Raw genomic sequence first — 7,417 nt, 5'->3', positions numbered from 1 at the left:
CACATTTTATTTGTTCAGGTGGGTGTCTGCTTGCTCCATGGCCTGCTTTCTATAACTAGTTCCTACCTTCTCATCTCTCAGACATTTCTTCTCCTCATCCCTCAACCCACATGGCAAATTTATGCATAAAAACAAAATATGTATCCAGGAAGTTAGCTCAATGGTAGAACACTTACCTAGCATGTGTGAAGCCTTGGCTTTCATCCCAACACCAAAAATATCATTCATACTTATTTTGTGTCTTCCAGAAATTAAATCTTTAGTTACAAAATTCACTTTGTACTCTCATCATTCAAGTATCCCCTCTGGAATGTTTATTATGTTTCTTTTCTTCTTGATGAGTCTCTTTATTTTAATGTTATCTTTATTTCATCTCTAGCAGATTGGAATAGTCTATAGACTCTACCTTTGAGTAATTTGCTCTGTAATAGTGATTTGGTTACATTTATCAGTTTTTTTTTTCTATTTAGAAAGAAGATTACTGAGAGTGGTGGTTGTGGTGCATGTCTTCTTCTCAACAAAGCAGGCTGAAGTAGGAGGATCTTGAGTTCAAGGCCAGCCTTGACAATATAGGGATCCATGTTGCCATAATGCAAGATCAAGAGGACTAGAAGAAATCTTTTTGTTCTTTATATTATTTCTGGATGATCTGTAGGTAATGTTTTTAGCTTTCCTTCCCAGCATAATAAGTAGATAGTAAGAATCTCACTGTACGTCCCTTTGGACTATTTAATACACTGTGAAAATTTCATATTGAAATCTAGCATTTACCTAGGAAAATGGATTCATTTTACTGGTAAACCACAACAGAAATTGAGAATGTAAACCTAGCCTGTCACCACCTGTGTGATGAAGAAATTGAACATTTCATTCACCCATCAGTTGCTCTCTGTAGGTTTTTCTTTTATTGGTCATGGGACTTTAACTCGGCTTGGGGCACTGTTCCTGAGGTTTCTTGCTCAAGTCTAGCACTCTACCACTTTTAGTCACAGCTCCATTTCTCATTTTCTGGTGCCTAATTGGAGGTAAGAGTCTTGTAGACTGTTTTGCCTCAGTTACCTTCAAACCAAGATCCTCAAATCTCAGCCTGCTGAGTAGCTAGAATTATAGGTGTGAGCAGCCAGTGCCTGACCGCTGTCCATAGTTTTACCTGTATAGCTTGGAAATTCTCACCTTCGTTTCCTCTCCTGACTCACCTCAATTTTTGGCATGTTGGCTTACTCTCTACACCCTACTGCCTCATTCTTACCTGTTGATTGGGACCCATCACATTTATGGGCTCTGTCCTTCCTGATGAGCCCATCCACTCAAAGCTTTTCCACATCAACTTTCAAGACACAAAGCACCTTTCCAAACTTTCATGTTTTCTCTAATTTGTAGCGTTTAGATGTTTTTGGACCTGACCCCAAGCCCCTCCCTCCTAAGGACAAGGAATGTGTATTTGGCATTTTTGTGTCCCTAACATGCAGAAATAAAGCTTAATATTCATTTGTGATAGTCAGTGGCACATTTGTAATGTGATTTCTTTATGAATGAAATTTTTATTTAATACAGTAGGTGTCTTGTCATGAAACATTTTTTCCTACTGTTGATCCTTTTTAATTGTGTAAAAGCTATATGAAAATCTAAGTGTCATCCGTAAAAGAGCCTGAATTATAAGTGCATAGTGTGATAAAAACATTCATGTAAGCACCGTTTGTTGTGAGGAACAGTGTTCACATTGTGTAAGCCCTCTAGCCAGGAGTCAGGAATACACTTGTGGTTAAGAAAGTTGAGTCTTGTTGCAGTGAGGGACAAAGCTCAGTGGGAGGCTTGAAGAAGCAAGACTTTGTTCCCAGAGCATGCTGTTTGGTAGTGGGGTGAATTCTGTTATCTGCTGTGATCTGATGGTTCCTATCTATCCCCAGAGCTCCCATGTTAATCCTAACCTCAATGATGATGGTTTTAGGTGGTGAGCCTTTTGAGTATAATCAATGCCATTATAAAAGAAACCCCACTCACTGATTCTACTATGTGAGGACACAACTAGAAGCACTAAAGCAGGTCCTCAACAGCACTGAATCTGCAAGCACCTTGATTGTGGACTCTCAGCATCCAAAAAACTAGAGCAAGAAATTTTTCTTGTGTAAAGTCTGGTTTATTTTAGTAATCTGCATAGACTAAAACACTGGTTTCTTTGTAACTATAGCATGTGGCACCCTCTCTTGCAGGGCAGGAAAGTTCTGGTTGTTCCACATGCTCACCACCAGATGGCAGAAGACCTCTCCCTTTGTGCCTCTCCAGTTAACTATGTCAGAGCTATTCGCCTTGTGCCTTGTGTTAAATCATTACAAATATTTAGTCATTTTTGTTAACACACTATTTTTACACTTGTAATGTTTCTGTATTTGTATCCAGCATACACTTTTCAAATCCAAGCTTGATTTATCCACCACCCTCCTTCATCCCTGCACCCTTCCTCAATTCTTATCATTATTTTACTTTCAGGTTGTCTTTTTCTTTCCTTCCTTTGTGGTACTTCCTGGGGCATTATCTTGAGGCTTTGTGCTTGCTAAACAGATGCTCTACCTCTTGAGTCACCCTTTCAGGCTTTTTTACCTTCCACATATGAGAGAAGACATATGATAGTTGTCTTTCTGTGTCTAGCTTATTTAATTTAGCCTAAAACCTTTCACTGGCAAGTTTTTACTGCAAATGACAGTGTTTCTTTTCTAGGTTTGAATGATGCTCCATTTGCATCTATACGTAATTTTGTTGTTGGATGCCTACATTGATTCCATATCTTAGCTGGTGTAACTAGTGCTACAATAACCATGGATGTGCAGTTCATTTCATTGATTGATCCATTTTTTAATTTTTTTGGGGGAGAACCATAATGTCTGTACTAATTTGCATTCCCACTAGCAACCAATAGTACATAAGGTTTTCTTTGACACCACATCATGGCCAGCATTTGCTTAATAGCCATCCTAACTGGTGGGAGATGTCTTTGGTTTTTATTTGCGTTTCCCTGGTGGCTAATGGAGTTATATTTTGTATTTCTTGGCTGCTTTTGAGAAGTATGTGTTTGGCTCATTTTTCATTTTAAGTTGTTTGCTTGATATTTGTTTTTTTATTAATTTTTATGTTTTAATATAGTATGGGTATTTGTCTTTTATCAGATAAATAATTGATGAAGAAACTTTCCCATTCTTTGAGTTGTCTCTTCACTCTGTTGCTTCCTATTTTAGATTGATAGAGTCCCATTTGTGAATATTTGTTTCTGTTTCCTGTGTCTTTCCAGTCCTATCTAGAGAATCCTTGCCTATACCACTGTTTCATATTCTCTCAAGTTTGTGTTTACCTGCTCACTAATCTCCTTTTCATCTATCTCTAGTCAGGTAATAGAAACCATGTGTTTTCTTACTTTCTGTTTCCCTATTGTTAAAGTAAATAGTACTATTTCTATGGCTTTTGAAAAATACACCCAATTTTAAGTGATACTGTTCATATTATGCTCTCTTCACTTTTACATGTTCATTTCCTATTATTTTAAAGTCAATATGTAGAAAAATCCAGAGGTATAGTCTCTATGGTTCTTTTCTGGTCTTGGTCCAGGTTTTTGATTTGTATAGAATTTTAAATTGTATGCTAGAAATTACATAGCAGGAATTTTAGCAGCTTTGGGAATTGGTCCCTTCCTCTCTAGAGGATTTTCCCTATCTTGTGGTAGCTATTCAAAGTAGTGTTTTAGACAGCTCTTTGCTATTATAAGAAAAAAAGCCTGGGATAACTTGTATAGAAAAAGGTTTAGAGGCTTTAATTCATGATGGCTTTACCCCATTTCTTTGGGTAAGGCAAAGGAAGATGACTTACCTCATAAACATGGGCCAATAAGAGACAGAGAAAGGGACGAGGGTTCCTTGGAAGGCATGTGTCTGGTGACTTAAGGGTCTCCACAAAGCACCTATGTCCTGAAGGCTAGCCTCCTTTTACAGACCCCTCCATGGATACCAAGCCTTTGAACACATAGGCTTTTGTAGACACATCCCAGCCATGGCATGCAGCCAGCAATTGAGCCAATTCAGGTCTTCCTTGTAATCTTTATGAGGCAGGCTCAGTTTCTAGATTGACTCAGAATGCATTACCCAGGGGTTCCCAGCCATCAGTCTATGATACTTAGCCTGTTGAGTGTGTTCTCCCCGTTTCATTGCTTTCTAAGTTTCCCTGTTTTTGCTATGCCCAAGTGTTGTGGTTATATCCCACAGTGTACTGGCTGGTTTTCAGCATCATGTGGAGTGGGATTGTCTGGTCAGTGGAACATCCTGATTAATAGAATTAGTAAATATTTTTGTGGCCCAAGATGTTGTGAAACTTTCCTTGAGATTTATACATACTTTGGAGAGAGCTTATCCTTTTGGAAATATAGCAGTGCTCTTCTAGAAATAGTCAGTGCATAACAGTCTTTGTTTTGAATGAATCTTGGGATTTGTAGGTACTTAAAAATGTTAGTTGTGGACCTTGTTTTATAGGAACTTCAACCATAACAGGTTTCCATTCACCTTTGCCATGTGCAGACTCAAAAATGCTGAATTGGATATAGACTGAAATTCCTCATCCAAGGCCTGTGACTCAGTGGATGCACAATAATCTTGGCTCTGTCTCTTTTGACTGTTCCACAGGTGAGTGTTAATTGACCAGTGTCATGTGTGAAAAGCTCTGAGGGATTATCAGGGCATCCCAGTGAGTCGGGTTCTTAATTTCTAACTGGGTGTGGATAGACTGTGTGCAGCATGCCTGTGGAAATGTACAATTGTTCTGGCCATCCAGGGGGGTACACAGGCTTCCCCTCATAGGCCTATCCTGTCTGAGTAAAGTGGAGGGTAGGAGAACCAAGAACTCAGAGCAGCACAGCGAGAAGGGAGAAGGGCAATTGGTGTGATGGAGGTCATAGTCAGAGGGATGAGGAGGTTACACAGGACAAGGATAAAGGGCAGGGTTGACTAGTCAGATGCTAGGGCAGGAAACAGGAAGGTATGTTGAAGGTTGAGCTTGGTGCTCCATGCAGTGGTACTGTGGGCAGGCATGGGCAAGGTAGATGATGAAATCAAGCTTGAATTATACTGCATTCTTTGAGTCATTTGAACAGGAGCACTCTATACATTTTCATCTGCTGGTGAGATATAAGATGGGAGGTGGTACAGGACCCAGAGAAAAGACCCAAAGTCTGTCCTCTCTTCTGTCCAGTAGCCAACCACTGGAAAGTGGGTGTATGGTGATCGTGTCTCTCTGTGTGCTCATGTATGCCTATATGTTTTCTCACACCCTGTGGGAAGGCTTACTGTACCAGTGCTGCTTGTTCCTAGATGCAATGTGATCTGCTTGGTGAGCTGAAGAGGTTGCTTAGGACTCCCAGCTAGTATTGGGGTGGCAACCATTTGAGTGCCATGAAACCTGATATTTACAGTGGCATGGGAATGGAGGCATTTCCAAAGATAACTTTACTGGCCCATACTCATTTTTTCCTACAATATTTCTGGTTTGTTTGCCTTTCTAAATGTTTATTAGTGTATGTTGTACAGAGGGTGTGATGGCATACAGTGTACTTTGATCAAATTCACCCCCCTGGATTATTCTTCCTAAAACCAGCCTTTTTTAGTTCTCCCTTCATTTTCGTTTGTGTTGGGTTTCATTATACAATTACACACACACACACACATACACACACACACACACTTCTTCAGTCACATTCTTAGCTCATCCGTCTGTGTTTTCCCCCCATTGCCTTCACTGGCTTTTTTCCCCTCCATATACATGCCTTGGTGCAATCATACTTCTATCAACATTATAATTACTATTGTGGATCTAAATCCTGCCGAGGAACAAAAACACGTCATATTTGTCACACTGCCCTTGACTTTTATCTCAACATGATGATCTCCAGTTCCATTGTTTTTTTTTCTGCAGATGATATAACTTCATTCTTCACCAGACAAAGTTGCATTCTGTGTCTGAGTCAATCAATTGGTTACTGATGCAGCCCACTACTGGCCACATATTTGTGTGAGATTGGCCTCTGGATACAGTTGTTGGATGTCATTGATTATAGGCGAGGCTTACCTTGATATTTCAAGGTTATAAGAGAAGTACTACTAAATACTAAATGGACTACTAAATGGAGAAGTACTACCCAACTTAGACTAGGATCTGATAGGTAGCCATGAACCCAGCATGCAGTTCAGTTTGCCATGTGAGGATGGCTATGGCTAAGTTAGATACTGCTTTGGTTTGGTGGGCAATTGTGTTCCTTCATTTCTATATGTTTGCACTGACTTTCATTTTCCTGGTAACTGCCATTTGTAAATAGCGTAGGTGTACTTGTATGTCATGACATGATCTATGCAGGTGTCCTGTGAATTTTTTGTATTGCAATGTGTTGTTCTATTTTGTCACATAATACAATAAACTCTGGACTGAGGGGTACTCATATATGGGATCCTCAGAGAGGCTATATTCATTAAGAGGTAGACATGGATTATATCACACATATTAGTCTTTGTGTTCCTACTGATCTGGACATGGCTGTATTTTGGTGGAGACCATATGCTGCATCACTTCTGATCTAGAGGAAGCTGTTGTAGGTGGCTGTTTGCCCAACATCAGCAGCTTTTGGACTGGGTGTGTGGGAACAGGTAGCTTAAGACAGTGGTTGTCCATTTGGATGGGCCCTACCCATGCACAGATTGCTTAGGCTTTTCCCTGGGGGTCAGCCACCTTTTACAGGAATTGTCTTTGCAGAAACACCCATGCTTACATTGTTCTCTGGAACAGCCAGCTTTGTGATCACAGAGCTCACTTCTAAGGAGTGATATAAAAGTCGTGTGTTAATGGGGAAACGGGTTGGTGGTAATGGGGTGGGTTAGGGAAGAATTTCCAAGTTGACCATAAGCTCTGATATATAGGCCTCAGTGCTGAGAATTGCTTTCCATCTATGTAGCAAAATGGCCAGGGAGGTGGTGGATGGGAAGATGCCCCTGATCTTTTGGTTTAGTATTTCTCCAAGTAGGATACTTGAAGGCTGGGAAGAGAGCATTGTCATAAATAGGACAAAAGCCAGCCATTATTGGTGCATTCATTCTTGGCAGGACATCCTCAATATCTACCATGCTGCATCCGTGTACTCCCATAAAGTTGCTTTGTGTTACATCTGTATTACATGCTTTTTTTTTGTGGGGGGTGGGTCCAGTTGTGGAGCCTGAACTCTGGGCCTGGGCGCTGTCCCTCAGCTCTTCAGCTCAAGGCTAGCGCTCTACCACTTGAGCCACAGCGCCACCTCTGGCTTTTTCTCTTTTTGCTTATGTGGTGCTGAGGAATCGAACCCAGGGCCTCAGGCATGCAAGGCAAGCGCTCTACCACTGAGCCACCTTCCCAGCCCTGT

General features: G+C 40.6%; 1 long non-coding RNA gene across 1 annotated transcript in view; it reads left to right on the top strand.

Annotated features, from left to right (window-relative positions):
* The first annotated feature begins 6 nt into the window (after positions 1-6).
* Positions 7-7,417, top strand: part of LOC106001833 — a 22,656-nt gene continuing 15,245 nt past the window's right edge. Inside the window, exons 1-2 of the long non-coding RNA XR_001175861.1 lie at positions 7-655; positions 4,557-4,661. This is a non-coding gene — a long non-coding RNA (uncharacterized LOC106001833). The remainder of the gene's footprint in view (positions 656-4,556; positions 4,662-7,417) is intronic.

The sequence above is a fragment of the Dipodomys ordii genome, unplaced genomic scaffold (assembly GCF_000151885.1).
Source record: "Dipodomys ordii isolate 6190 unplaced genomic scaffold, Dord_2.0 Scaffold470, whole genome shotgun sequence".
NCBI classification, from domain to species: Eukaryota; Metazoa; Chordata; class Mammalia; order Rodentia; family Heteromyidae; genus Dipodomys; species Dipodomys ordii.
The sequence above is the reverse complement of the archived record's forward strand: the minus strand, read 5'-3'. Positions and strand labels throughout refer to the sequence as shown.